Genomic DNA, 15,622 nt, shown 5'->3' with positions numbered 1-15,622 from the left:
ATACTAATAATTTTTCTTAGTTTCTAAATTGGGTCTCATTGAATTGGTGAGTTGAGAACCCTTGGTGATCAATTTGATACCCATTGACACTAACCCACTACTAATCTAATTAGTAGATAGGTTAGGACTTATGGATTGATGTTGATCAAGCCATTTGACGTACTTCAAGCCTAGGAGTAGATTTAACGTACTTAAGGCTTTTGGAAGTAGACTTAATGAGCTTGGTTCCTCATAATTATCAATATTTGGTTTGTAGATAAGGATGGTGATCTCAATTACCTATGTCTAGCCAAGAGTTCTTTCCATTTCTTTTATTAGTTTTTGTTATTTTACTTTCTTGTCATTTATATTTTCTTGTCAATTTCCAAATCAAACCCCCTTGCATCTTCATAGCCAATAATTAAACACTTCATTGCAATTCCTTGTGAGACGACTCGAGGTTTAAATACTTCGGTTAATTCTTGTGGGGTTTGTACTTGTGACAACTAAAATTTTTGATGTGAGAATTGTTTGTTGGTTTGGAGCTATGCTTACAACGAAGTTCTTATTTCTATGAGAGAAATTCTAGACCGACACTCAATCTTTCATTATCAAAGCCAAACTTTTCCCTTTGTGAATATCAACCCCAAAGATATGAGAGATACCCCATACACAATCCTCAACCACCAAACCTTCAAGTACCACCCTATACACCTCCATGGGATCAAGATACTTATACACCTTACCATCAACCATATGAACCATCACCCCCTTTTACACCACCTCAATACCCCCACCCACATAAACTACCTTTCACATATACAACCCTTCTCCCAACCTTTGAATCTCCTTTTCCATCTCAATATGAAGTTTTACAACTCTTCTCCCAAGAAGAACAAGACCTTCAAGTATTCTTCCAAGAGCAAGAAGGGTTTCGAAAGAAGCAAGGAGAGTTTATGGCTACCATAGCTGAAGCGGTGAACCGCTTAACCTCACTACGGTCAACCATTCAAGAAATCCCCTTTGAAGAAGATGGAGGATCAAGTAAGGAGTGTAGGGAGGAGGAGAACATGGAGCCTCAAGGAAAGGAAGAGGAACCAAGGCTTGAGTCACAAGAGGAGGAAGGTAGAGCTAGTGAACCGGAAGAGGTAAATGGAGATTTGAAGGAGTTTGATCAAGAAGTGGATTGTATCATCAATGATTTTTTGTCCACCGTGGTCAACCCCCTCAATGATCTTGAGGAACCTTCTCCTTTTGAGTTTGAGAGAGATATGGGTGGTGAGGAAGAGGTGATCATCCAAGAAGTGGAGGCATACATGCAAGGGCTTGATAGGATAACTCCACCCCAAGGACAAATTGAGTGGGTAACAATATCCTCAATGAGCTTCATAGGCCCGCATCAATTTTCTCTCTTGGAAACGGATTATCAACTAAAGGTGCTTCTTGGAGTGTTACATGGTGAAAGATTGGGTGTTGGGTTCCAAAGAAATTCAAAGCATGAATGGTGCAAGGTCCATTTGGGAAGATCACAAGGTTCAATTGGGTGCTTCAAAGGTGCTTGGGAAGGTTGTTCATCCAAAGGCACAAGTGAAAGGCAACAAGAGGATGATAGAGAAACCAAAGTGTGGGATCCGGGCATACATCTTTACAACCAACAATTTTGGATCCCAATTGCTTGCTTGAGGTTGCTTGAGAGCTTGATGTACTTTGTGTGAGATCCTGGAGGATTTTTGAAGAGCAAGCATGGTTGGCAACTCAAGGATGGATGGAAGCACAAGCCGCCTTGATGTGAGCTCCAATCAAAAGTCCAACTTGAGGACTTAAAACCAAAGTGCTAGGTGGGAGACACCCCACTATGGTAATATCCTTTCAACCCTTATTTCTTTTAATCTTTGTTTATTGAATTTCGTCTCTTTGATTAGCATAGTTTGATTGCATTTTAGGTTTAATTTAGTAGTATTTTATGTTTGATCATGTGTTTTTGATGAATGAGATGTTTTGGACTTGAAAAACTTTGATTGATATCATGGTTGGCGCCTTAGAGGCTTTAAAAATGTTGTAGAAATAGAGTTCTGTGTGTGCGCACAGCCTTGTACGTGAGCACAGCCTTGTGCGTGAGCACAGCCTTGTGCATATGCATACTTCCGCTGCTTTTCCCCATCTGTGCACGTGCACAGAAGTGTGCGTACACACACCTATTTTCACACGCTCTGTTCACAGCGCTCGCACCCTCTATGCACGCGCACCCCACCACATTTTCATTCTGTGTGCACGCACACCTCCTCATGCGTCTGCACACATAGTCATTTTATGCAAAAAAAAAGAGGAAGAAGAAGAGTGTTCTGTGCCTGCGCACAGGCCTGTGCGCACACACACATCTTTAAACCCTCTCTGCCAGCAGCGCTCGCACGTCTGGTGCATCTGAACGCCGCAAATCTTTGCTGGTGTGCGTACGCACACACCTTTGTACATACGCACGGGTCGCGGTCTATGCAATAATGAGAAAAGGGTGCCCTGTCACGCCAGTCCCTTCCATACCCTTTCTTCCTCTCTTCTTTCCTCCGTTCTTCTTCTACCACCCCCAACCCAGCCATCCTCCGCCGACCACCACCATCGCCGTCCGACCGCCGCCACTGGTGCCAGAACGACTACCATCTCTCTCTCTCTCTCTCTCTCCCTGTTTCTTCTCTTTTTCTTCTTCTCCTTCCTCTTTCTTTTATTCCTTCTTCCTTTTTTCTTTTTCTTCTCTCTTTCTTCTCTTCTCCGGTGAAGCTCCGTCGCCGTGAGCCTTGCAGTGGCTAACATAGGTGCCACTGTTGCCTATCCCTTTCTTTCCTATTCTTCATATTTTCAATTTTCTTATTTGAATTTTCTTGTTATGTTTAGTTGCTTGCTTGATTTCTATTTTCTTTATTTTACTTCGGGTATTTAGCTTAAGTTTTGCTTAATGCTTTATTTGTTTTTTCATTGCAAGTGTTCAATTTTTGACTTATGGGCCGTTGATGCTTGAATTTGTTGAATTTGTGCACTGCACTCCATGTATTTGACATATTTCCTAAATGAACTTTTTGTCTTATTCATATGTTGTCATGACCATATGTGTTAGACCGTACCTTTGTTTGGCATTCTAATCATTATCTTGAGTTGCTAGCACCAAATTGATTAGAAATTGACTTTTTGTCTCTTATTTGGTGTAATTTTTTAACAATTACATATTGAATTTAGTAAATTGAATGGAATTCCTTGTTCATCATGGTCTTTAAGTCAATATAATCACATCACAAGGTATTTGCTCCTTGTTAATGCTTTACATTTATTTGAGTTGACTTAACTTGATTCTATCAAGACTTGTCACTTTTTGTAGCAAGCACCTTCCCATGTTATTATTGCCTTATTCTTAAGGATGAATAGGTAGTTTTTCTTCATCATTACATTGGTTATTGTTTGTTGTGCTATTTTATATCAATTTTATCCTTTCACTTGCACAATTTCAATATCCAATATGTCCTACATTCAATTCACTCTTGTTGTAGTTGCCTAGGTTTGCTTGTATTTAATTGATGCTCATTCATTGCTTTCAACTTAGACCATTTAATTGAGGAACTCATGCTTAAATTTTGATTATGTGGATGCCATTTTCATCGACCGTTGTGTGAATTCTAACCGCGTGCACACTTGAAATACACACATGGCTCATCTTTTCATCATACCACACAACTATACAAACTTCCTCAATTAGATTCTTATTTGCTTACCCCTTTACCCTTTTGTTCCACTTGCCTTTTGATTCTTAATTATACTTTATCCATTCTTTTTGAGGATGAGACGTGAAAGCAAGGAGTTGGGAGAGGAGAAGGACATCGAGGAGGGAGATGCCAAGCATACAATGGACTTGACGATTTCCACACAACCCAAGCCCCAACATCCACCAACCGAAGGTGGAGGAACTTAGAGACATTCTCCTCAAAACGTGTTTGTGCACAGAGGACCGTGAAACGCTTAAGTGTGGGGGAGGATTCATCATTTTGCGGCGTAAACTTACTTTCCCGAACACTTTGCACTTACTATGTTTCTTGTAGATATTTGGAGTGTTTTTGATTGTTGCATTGCACTTTCTTCTAGTATATATATATACATCTCAGCTCATCCATAGTTATTTCATTTTGCACCTTTTGCATGGTATATATTTTATAGATAGAAGTTATGATTGGATGATGTAAATAGTATAGCACCTAGTTCAATTTTGTCCTAATTGTTCATGTTAGTTTTTGGATGTTGAAAATTAGGAATAGAACTAGGAAATTTTTGAAAAAATGCATCCATCACAACATACATACATACATATAGGAAATAATTTTGGTGAAAAACAACAAGGATTTCTAAGAATTTTGTTTCAAGGGCACTCTATTGAATTAATCGGAAAATTGTTTTCAAACTTGCTTGAATGATTTTTATGAAACATAGAAGAGTAAAGAACAAATACCAAGTGAGATTTGAGCTTCAATTGAGTGGTTGCACATTCTCAACCACAAATTTTGTTCTTGTGTGATAAACTCCTTTTATGATTGTGATCCTGGTTTTGCTTAATTATTTATGTCCAATGATTGATGTTTTGAATTGCATTGAGTATGATTGAGGTCATCTTTGATAAAAAGCTTACTTTACCCATATAGCCTACCCTTTGCATCTACCATTGTTAACCCCTTTTGAGCTTTATCTACCCCATTGTTCTTGATATTAGCACATCACAACCTTAAGCGAAAAATCATGAATTTACCTTGGATTGTATTCTTGATTAGCTTAGGTTGAGGAGTGTGTTTTATCTAAGTATGGGGGAATTTTGGGAAACATTGGTGGTGAATGAAAATATTGTTTTGGAATTTTCATTGAAAATTTGGAAAATGGGTGCATTCATGTATGAGCTATTGAACCATATGCATTTATCTTTACTAAAAAAAATCAATAAAAAAGGGGACAAAAGTTATCCCAAAGAGAAAGGAAACAAATAATAAATGCATATGTGATGTAAATGAAAGAGCATACATGAATATGTGTAAAAAGTGAGAAGGGGAAGTTAGGTTGCATATTTTGTGATTTGGATTGTTAAAGGTTGAGTTGGATACTTAAACTAATCAAGGATTCAATCATTTTAGTCTACTTGGCCATATCTATCCCACCTTGACCCTAACCCCATTACAACCCTAATAAGTCCTCATGATAAGTGCATTCATGTATCACTTGTTGTTGATTGTTAGATGAAAAGCAAATTCTCGAAACATGATTAGAGAAGACTTGAGTGAATTGACCCTTAGACACCGAGTGATTAGAGTGTATACACATCTAGTAAGGGTTCAATTACTCGACTCTATGTTTCCAAACCTCTTATCATGTATTCTTGCAAGTTGCTTCATTTTGATAGTTGAATCAATTCTTTAGATTTTGATTGCATTGAGCTAATTCTTTGCTTAGCCCTATTTTTCTATACTTGCTTGGGAATTTGATTGTTTGTTTTCACCAATTTAACATAGATACCATAGATAGATATATAGGTATGGATAGTATATACATACTTGCATGCATATAGGTAGTTGCATTTAATAAGTTGATTACCCTTTTTGATCATTCTCCTTGTTGGTTTAGCATGAGGACATGCTATTGTTTAAGTGTGGGAGAATTGATGAGTCCATATTTGATGATATATTTGACTCAATTTGGATGGATTCTAGCACATGAACTCACACTTAAGCATCAAAATAGCATACTTTTGTGTTTTGTCCCCAAATTGATCATAAATGTGAAAACATGCAATTTTGTGCTTGAAACGAGCAATTTAATTCCACTTTTACTCCATTTGATGCCATGACATATTTGCTGAGTGCTTTCAGACCTTAGAGGCAAGAATGGATAGCCAAAAGTGGAAGAAAGCATGTACAAGGGAGAAAATATGAAGAAAACAAGGAAAGCACACACAGCGAAGTGTGCGTGTGCACAAGCAACTGTGCATGCGCACAAGAAGGAATTTCCATGTGTGCAAGCGCACAACCACCTGTGCATACGCACAGATCAACTTTCAGCCAAGTGTGCGTATGTACACATCTGTGCGTATGCACAGGACTCTACATTTGATTTCATTAAAGAAACTCGTGCTTCGCAATTTCTGAGGCCTCTTGGCCCATTTTGGAAGGCTGAAAGGCTGAAATGAAGTGCTATATCAAGGGGATTGAAGCCATATGAAGGCATTAGAGTAGAAGGCCATATTTTACATTTTTTAGCATAGTTAATTAGGAGTAGGAGTAGGAGTAGAGTAGATTGCTCTCCTAAGGTTTCATTTCCATCTCCATTGTAGCATTTTATAGCAAGCTTGATTTTGGATTTTGCTTCTTTGATTGTAAGTACTCTCAATTTCTTCTTTAATTATAGAACTTTTACTTTCATTTCCTTTTGGTTCAAGTTACTTGTTCATAATTGTAATTTTGAGTTTCTTGAAGTTTTGATTGATGAATTTAATGCTTTATGCTCTCTTTATGTTTGATTGCTTGTTTATATTTGATTTTGTGAATGGTTGGTTATAGTTTTCCATTTTCCCTTACAAATTTCCATGTTTTACTTTTATGCACACAAGGTGTTTGTAAAAATGCCAATTATGAGTTTTGAGTAGATTTTCACACCTTGGCTTGGGATTTGAGTTCCTAGGGTACTAGAGTCATAATGTCCGATATTTAGTGGTAATTCTTAGGTAGTTAGTTGACTCTTGTTTCCATTGACGCTAGCTTTTTATCAACTAGTTTGGTGAGTTAGCTAGGACTTATGAATTAAGGTCAATTATGCTTGATTGACTTACTCCTCGATGTAAGGGGTTAACTAGGTGGTATGCAAAATCGTGATCGTTCATTCCTTGGTAACGGCGTCAAAAACTTAATACGCACGTTCATAATTTTAGTTCTTTGTCACAACTTCGCACAACTAACCAGCAAGTGCACTGGGTCGTCCAAGTAATAAACCTTACGTGAGTAAGGGTCGATCCCACGGATATTGTCGGCTTGAAGCAATCTATGGTCACCTTGTAAATCTCATTCAGGCAGATTTCAAATGGTTATGGTGAATTGATAATTAAAATATAATTAAAATATAAAATAGGATAGAAATACTTATGTAATTCATTGGTGAGAATTTCAGATAAGCGTATAGAGATGCTTTTGTTTCTCCTGAACCTCTGCTTTCCTGCTGTCTTCATCCAATCATTCCTACTCCTTTCCATGGCAAGCTTTATGTATAGCATCACCGTTGTCAATGGCTACTTCCCGTCCTCTCAGTAAAAATGGTCCAAAATGCGCTGTCACTGCACGGCTAATCATCTGTCGGTTCTCGATCATACTGGAATAGGATTCAGTAATCCTTTTGCGTCTGTCACTACGCTCAGCACTCGCGAGTTTGAAGCTCGTCACAGCCATCCCTTCCCAGATCTTACTCGGAATACCATAGACAAGGTTTAGACTTTTCAGATCTCAAGAATGGCCGCCAATAATTCTAGCCTATACCACGAAGACTCTGATCATAGATCAGGAGGCTAAGAGATACACATTCAAGCTTGTTTGCATGTAGAACGGAAGTGGTTGTCAGGCACGCGTTCATAGGTGAGAATGGTGATGAGCATCACATAATCATCACATTCATCATGTTCTTGTGTGCGAATGGATATCTTAAAGAAGAAATAGGCTTGAATTGAACAGAAAAATAATAGTACTTTGCATTAATTTATGAGGAACAGTAGAGCTCCACACCTTAATCTATGGTGTGTAGAAACTCTACCGTTGAAAATACATAAGTGATAATGGTCCAGGAATGGCCGAATGGCCAGCCTCCATAAAGGTATAAGATAGCATAAGTCTGATCAAAGATATAAATACAATAGTAAAAAGTCCTATTTATACTAAACTAGTTACTAGGATTTACAAAAATGAGTAAATGATGCAGAAATCCACTTCCGGGCCCACTTGGTGTGTGCTTGGGCTAAGCATTGAAGCTTTCATGTGTAGAGGTATTCCGTAGAGTTTAATGCCAGTTTGTAACCTGTTTCTAGAATTTAACTCTGCTTTGCAACCTGTTTCTGGCGTTTAACTCCAGAATAGGGCAGAAAGCTGGCGTTGAACGCCAGTTTGCGTCTTCTAAACTCGGGCAAAGTATGGACTATTATATATTTCTGGAAATCCCTGGATGTCTACTTTCTAAAAAAAAAAGAGCGCACCATTTGGACTCTTATAGCTCCAAAAAATCCTCTTTGAGTGCAGGGAGGTCCGAATCCAACAACATCTGCAGTCCTTTTTCAACCTCTGAATCTGATTTTTGCTCAAGTCCCTTAATTTCAGCCAGAAATTATCTGAAATCATAGAAAAACACACAAACTCATAGTAAAGTCCAGAAATGTGAATTTTATTTAAAAACTAAAAAAAAATATACTAAAAACTAACTAAATCATACTAAAAACTATGTAAAAACCCTGCCAAAAAGCGTATAAATTATCCGCTCATCACAACACCAAACTTAAATTGTTGCTTGTCCCCAAGCAACTGAAAATCAAATAGGATAAAAAGAAGAGAATATACTATAAATTCCAAAATATCAATGAAACTTAGCTCCAATCAGATGAGCGGGACTAGTAACTTTTTGCCTCTTGAATAGTTTTGGCATCTCAGTTTATCCATTGATGTTCAGAATGATTGGCATCTATAGGAACTTAGATTTCAGATAGTGTTATTGATTTTTCTAGTTCAGTATGTTGATTCTTGAACACAACTACTTTATGAGTCTTGGCCGTGGCCCTAAGCACTCTGTTTTCCAGTATTACCACCGGATACATACATGCCACAAACACATAACTGGGTGAACCTTTTCAGATTGTGACTCAGCTTTGCTAAAGTCCCCAATTAGAGGTGTCTAGGGTTCTTAAGCACACTCTTTTTTTGCTTTGCACCTTGACTTTAACTGCTCAGTCTCAAGTTTTCACTTGACACCTTCACGCCACAAGCACATGGTTAGGGACAGCTTGGTTTAGCCGCTTAGGCCAGGACTTTATTCCTTTACGCCCTCCTATCCACTGATGCTCAAAGCCTTGGATCCTTTTTATTACCCTTGCCTTTTGGTTTTAAGGGCTATTGGCTTTTTGCTCTTGCCTTTTGGTTTAAAGAGCTTTTGGCTTTTTCTGCTTGCTTTTTCTTTTTCTTCCCCTTTTTTTTCGCCATTTTTTTTTCTTCTTTTTTTCTTTCGCAAGCTTTTGTATTCACTGCTTTTTCTTGCTTCAAGAATCAATTTTATGATTTTTCAGATTATCAATAACATTTCTCCTTTTTCATCATTCTTTCAAGAGCCAACATATTTAACATTCATAAACAACAATATCAAAAGACATATGCACTGTTCAAGCATTCATTCAAAAAACAAAAAGTATTATCACCATATCAAAATAATTAAACTAGTTTCAAGGATGAATTCGAAACCATGTACTTCTTGTTCTTTTGTTTTTAGAACAATTTTCAATTAAGAGAGGTGATGGATTCATAGGACATTCATAGCTTTAAGACATAGACACTTAAACACTAATGATCATGTAATAAAGACACAAACATAAATAAACATGAAGCATAGTAAACGAAAAACAGGAAAATAAGAACAAGGAGATTAAGGAACGGGTCCACCTTAGTGAGGGTGGCGTCTTCCTCTTCTTGAAGAACCAATGGTTCTCTTGAGCTCCTCTATGTCTCTTCCTTGTCTTTGTTGCTCCTTCCTCATAGCTCTTTGATCTTCTCTAATCTCATGGAGAATGATGGAGTACTATTGGTGCTCCATCCTTAGTTGTCCCATGTTGGAACTTAATTCTCCTAGGGAAGTGTTGATTTGCTCCCAATAGTTTTGTGGAGGAAAGTGCATCCCTTGAGGTATCTCTGGGATTTCATGGTGAGGAATTTCCTCATGCTCTTGTTGAGATCCATGATCTCTTGTTTGTTCCATCCTTTTCTTAGTGATGGGCTTGTCCTCATCAATGAGGATGTCTCCCTCTATGTCAATTCCAGCCGAATTGCAGAGGTGGCAAATGAGGTGAGAAAAGGCTAACCTTGCCAAAGTGGAAGACTTGTCAGCCACCTTATAGAGTTCTTGAGGTATAATCTCATGAACTTCCACTTCCTCCCCAATCATGATACTATTGATCATGATGGCCCGGTCTATAGTAACTTCAGACCGGTTGCTAATAGGAATAATTGAGCGTTGAATGAACTCCAACCATCCTCTAGCTACAGGCTTAAGGTCCGGTCTTCTCAATTGAACCGGCTTGCCTCTTGAGTCAACTTTCCATTGAGCTCCTTCCACACATATGTCCATGAGGACTTGGTCCAACCTTTGATCAAAGTTAACCCTTCTAGTGTAGGGGCATGCGTTTTCTTGCATCATTGGCAAGTTGAACGCCAACCTTACATTTTCCAGACTGAAATCTAAGTATTTCCCCCGAACCATGGTAAGCCAATTCTTTGGATTCGGGTTCACACTTTGATCATGGTTCCTAGTGATCCATGCATTTGCATAGAACTCTTGAACCATTAAGATCCCAACTTGTTGAATAGGATTAGAGAAAACTTCCCATCTTCTTCTTCTAATCTCTTGTCGGATCTCCGGATATTCGCTCTTTTTGAGCTTGAAAGGGACCTCAGGGATCCCTTTCTTCTTGGCCATAACTTCATAGAAGTGGTCTTGATGGACCTTTGAGATGAATCTCTCCATCTCTCATAACTCAGAGGTGGAAGCAATTGCCTTCCCTTTCCTCTTTCTTGAGGTTTCTCTGGCCTTAGGTGCCATTAATGGTTATGGAAAAATAAAAAGCAATGCTTTTACCACACCAAACTTAAAATGTTTGCTCGTCCCCGAGCAAAAGAAGAAAGAAAGAAGGAGAAGAAGAAGAAAAATGGAGGAGAGGGAGAGAGGTGTGTATTCGGCCAAGGAGAAGAAGAAAGGGTTGTGTTGGGTGAAAATGAAGAAGGAATGAGGGGTTTATATAGGAGCGGGGGGAGGTTTAGGGTTCGGCCATTAGGGTTGGGTTTGGGAGGAAAAAGAGTTTGAATTTTGGAGGTAGGTGGGGTTTATGGGGAAGAGTGGAGGGATGTGAGTGGTTAAGAGGTGATGGGGAAGAGTGATTGAGGTGATTGGTGAAGGGTATTTGGGGAAGAGGGTTATGAAAAGGTGTGAAGAGAGAGTTAGGGTAGGTGGGGATCCTGTGGGGTCAAGGACTTAACATCCCTACTCCAATTAGGCGTGCAAAATGCCCTTTGTATGCAATATTGGCGTTTAACGCCAGACTGCTGCCTGTTTTTGGCGTTAAACTCCCATATGTAGCCTGTTTCTGGCGTTTGACGCTAGGTTGATGCTTGTTTCTGGCGTTAAATGCCAGCTTGGTGCTTGTTTCTGGCGTTAAACGCCAGACAGATGCTTGTTTCTGGCATTTAAACACCAGAGTGCTCTTCCTCCAGGGTGTGCTGTTTCTTTTGCTGTTTTTTTATTCTGTTTTTAATTTTTCAGTAGTTTTTGTGACTCCACATGATCATCAACCTAAAAAAAACATAAAATAACAATAGAAAATAAATAGATATAATTAAATAACATTGGGTTGCCTCCCAACAAGCGCTTCTTTAATGTCAATAGCTTGACAGTGAGCTCTCATGGAGCCTCACAGATATTCAGAGCATTGTTGGGACCTCCCAACACCAAACTTAGAGTTTGAATGTGGGGGTTCAACACCAAACTTAGAGTTTGGTTGTGGCCTCCCAATATCAAACTTAAAGTTTGACTGTGGGGGCTTTGGTTGACTCAGCAGTGAGAGAAGCTTTTCATGCTTACTCTCCATGGTTACAGAAGGAGATCCTTGAGTTTTAAACACAAGGTTGTCCTCATTCAGTTGAAGGACCAACTCTCTTCTGTCCACATCAATCACAGCTTTTGCTGTGGCTAGGAAGGGTCTTCCAAGGATGATGGATTCATCCTCATCCTTCCCAGTGTCTAGGATTATGAAATCAGCAGGGATGTAAAGGCCTTCAACCTTTACTAGCACGTCCTCTACCAGTCCATAAGCCTGTTTTCTTGAGTTGTCTGCCATCTCTTATGAGATTCTGGCAGCTTGCACCTCAAAGATCCCAAGTTTCTCCATTACAGAGAGTGGCATTAAGTTTATTCCTGACCCCAGGTCACACAGAGCCTTCTCAAAGGTCATGGTGCCTATGTTACAGGGAATTAGGAATTTACCAGGATCTTGTTTCTTTTGAGGTAGAGTTTGCTGAACCAAGGCATTTAGTTCCTTGATGAGCAATGGAGGTTCATCCTCCCAAGTCTCATTACCAAATAATTTGGCATTCAGCTTCATGATTGCTCCTAAATATTAAGCAACTTGCTCTTCAACAATGTCTTCATCTTCTTCAGAAGATGAATAGTCATCAGAGCTCATGAATGGTAAAAGGAGGTTCAATGGAATCTCTATGGTCTCTAGATGAGCCTCAGATTCCTTTGGTTCCTCAAAGGGATACTCCTTATTGCTCCTTATTGGTTCCTCAAAGGGATACTCCTTATTGGTCAGTGAATGTCCCAGGAGGTCTTCCTCACTAGGATTGACGTCCTCCTCCTCCTCTTTGAGTTTGGCCACACCAAGTAAGGTAATGGCCTTGCACTCTCTTTTTGGATTCTCTTCTGTATTGCTTGGGAGAGTACTAGGAGGAGTTTCAGTGACCCTTTTACTCAGCTAGCCCACTTGTGCCTCCAAATTTCTAATGAAGGACCTTGTTTTATTCATGAAACTTAGAGTGGCCTTAGATAGATCAGAGACTATATTTGCTAAGCTAGATGGATTCTGCTCAGAATTCTCTGTCTGTTGCTGAGTGGATGATGGAAAAGGCTTGCTATTGTTAAACCTGTTTCTTCCACCATTATTAAAGCCTTGTTGAGGCTTTTGTTGATCCTTCCATGAGAAATTTGGATGATTTCTCCATGAGGGATTATAGGTGTTTCCATAGGGTTCACCCATGTAATTCACCTCTGCTATTGCAGGGTTCTCAAGATCATAAGCTTCTTCTTCAGAAGATGCCTCTTGAGTACTGTTGGATGCAGCTTGCAATCCATTCAGACTCTGAGAAATCATATTGACTTGCTGAGTCAATATTTTATTCTGAGCCAATATGGCATTCAGAGTATCAATTTCAAGAACTCCCTTCCTCTGAGGCGTCCCATTACTCACAGGATTCCTTTCAGAAGTGTACATGAACTGGTTATTTGCAACCATGTCAATGAGTTCCTGAGCTTCTGCAGGAATTTTCTTTAGGTGAATAGATCCACCTGCAGAATGGTCCGATGACATCTTTGATAATTCAGATAGACCATCATAGAATATATCCAGGATGGTCCATTCTGAAAGCATGTCAGAAGGACACTTTTTAGTCAATTGCTTATATCTCTCCCAAGCTTCATAGAGGGATTCACCTTCTTTCTGTTTGAAGGTTTAAACATCCACTCTAAGCTTGCTAAGCTTTTGAGGAGGAAAGAACTTGGCTAAGAAAGCCGTGACTAGCTTATCCCAAGAGTTCAGGCTATCTTTAGGTTGAGAGTCCAACCATATTCTAGCTCTATCTCTTACAGCAAATGGGAAAAGCATAAGCCTGTAGACCTCGGGATCAACCCCATTGGTCTTAACAGTATCACAGATTTGCAAGAATTCAGTTAAGAACTGAAAAGGATCTTCTGATGAAAGTCCATGAAACTTGCAGTTCTGTTGCATCAGAGAAACTAATTGAGGCTTTAGCTCAAAATTGTTTGCTCCAATGGCAGGGATTGAGATGCTTCTTCCATGTAAATTGGAATTTGGTGCAGTAAAGTCACCAAGCATCTTCCTTGTATTGTTATTATTTTCGGCCATGTCTCCTTCTTTTTCGAAAATTTTTGTCAGATTTTCTCCAGAGAGTTGTGCTTTAGCTTCCCTTAGCTTCCTCTTCAGAGTCCTTTTAGGTTTCGGGATCAGCTTCAACAAGAATGTTCTTATCCTTGTTTCTGCACATATGAAAAAGAGAACACAAAAGAAAATATGGAATCCTCTATGTCACAGTATAGAGATTCCTTATGTAAGTATAAGAAGAGAAGAATAGAAGAGGAAAAAGATGAGAATTCAAACACAGAAGAGAAGAGTGGGTTCGAATTTTTGAGTGAAAGAGGGGTCTGAGCAGATAAATAAATAATTAGAATGAGATGAGAGAGGGAAGAATTCGAAAATTAAATAAATAAAATAAGAATATTTTTGTTTTTGTTTTTAATTTAAAATTAAAGTTAAAATTCAAAAGTTTTAAAAAGAAAAATGAAATTAAATTAAATTAGAATTTAAAATAATTAGTTAATTAAAATAAATTTTTGAGAAAGGGGTTAGTAATTTTCGAAAATTAGAGAGAGAAAAGTAGTTAGGTGGTTTTGAAAAAGATATGATTGAAACAAAAAGATAGGATTAATTTGAAAAAGATTTGAAAATCAATTTAAAAAGATAAGAGGTTAGAAAATATTTTGAAATTGATTTTGAAAAAGATGTGATTGACATTTATTTTGAAGAAGTTTTGAAAAAGAAATTTAAAAAGATTTGATTTTGAAAATTAAAGTTGATTACTTGACTAATAAGAAACAAAAAGATATGATTTTAAAATTTAAAGATTGAACCTTTCTTACTAGGCAAGTAACAAACTTAAAATTTTTTTGAATTAATCACATTAATTGTTAGTAAAGATTTTGAAATTATGAAACAAAATAAGAAAAAGATTTTTGAAAATCAATTTGAAATTTTCAAAAATATGAAAGAAAAAATGAAAAAGATTTGATTTTTGAAAAAGATTTGAAAAAGATAGGATTTTTAAATTGAAAATTTGATTTAACTCATAAGAAACAACTAGATTTTAAAAATTTTTGAAAAAGTCAACTCAAATTTTCGAATTTTATGAGATGAAAAAGGGAAAGATATTTTTTTGATTTTTGATTTTTTAATGAAGAAAGAGGAAAACAACCAAAAGATTTAAAACATGAAAATTATGAATCAAAACACACAATGCATGCAAGAACACTTTGAATGTCAAGATGAACACCAAGAACACTTTGAATGTCAAGATGAACACCAAGAACTTATTTTTGAATTTTTTTTAGAAAACAAAAACATGCAAGACTCTAAACTTAGAAATTTTCAAACTTTAGACACTATGAATGCAAGAATGCATATGAAAAACAAGATGCAACACACAACAAGAAAATATGAAGATCAAACAAGAGGGTTCATCAAGAACAACTTGAAGATCATGAAGAATGCAATGCATGAATTTTCGAAAAATGCAAGAAAGAGATAAACATGCAATTGACACCAAACTTATGACTTGACATTAGATTCAAGCAAGAAACATAAAATTATTTTTGGTTTTATGATTTTATTAAAATTTTTTTTTGTATTTTTTTCGAAAATTAATTGGAAAAAGAAAATTAAGGATTTCAAAATTTTTAATAAGAATTACAGGAATCATGCAATGTTAGTCTAAAGCTTCGGTCCAGGAATTAGACATGGCTCACTAGCCAGCCAAGCTTCAGCAGATACAAATCA

The 15,622-nt window shown here is 37.6% G+C and overlaps 1 non-coding gene across 1 annotated transcript; it reads left to right on the top strand.

Annotated features, from left to right (window-relative positions):
• The first annotated feature begins 13,417 nt into the window (after positions 1 to 13,417).
• Positions 13,418 to 13,525, top strand: LOC148579635 (small nucleolar RNA R71). Its single transcript, XR_015899096.1, has one exon. It is a non-coding gene; the product is annotated as a small nucleolar RNA R71 (small nucleolar RNA).
• The last annotated feature ends 2,097 nt before the right edge of the window (positions 13,526 to 15,622 follow it).

The sequence above is a fragment of the Arachis ipaensis genome, chromosome B10, assembly GCF_059453495.1.
Source record: "Arachis ipaensis isolate K30076 ecotype BB chromosome B10, ASM5945349v1, whole genome shotgun sequence".
NCBI classification, from domain to species: Eukaryota; Viridiplantae; Streptophyta; class Magnoliopsida; order Fabales; family Fabaceae; genus Arachis; species Arachis ipaensis.
Note: the sequence above shows the minus strand (reverse complement) of the source record. Positions and strands in the feature narration are given on the sequence as shown.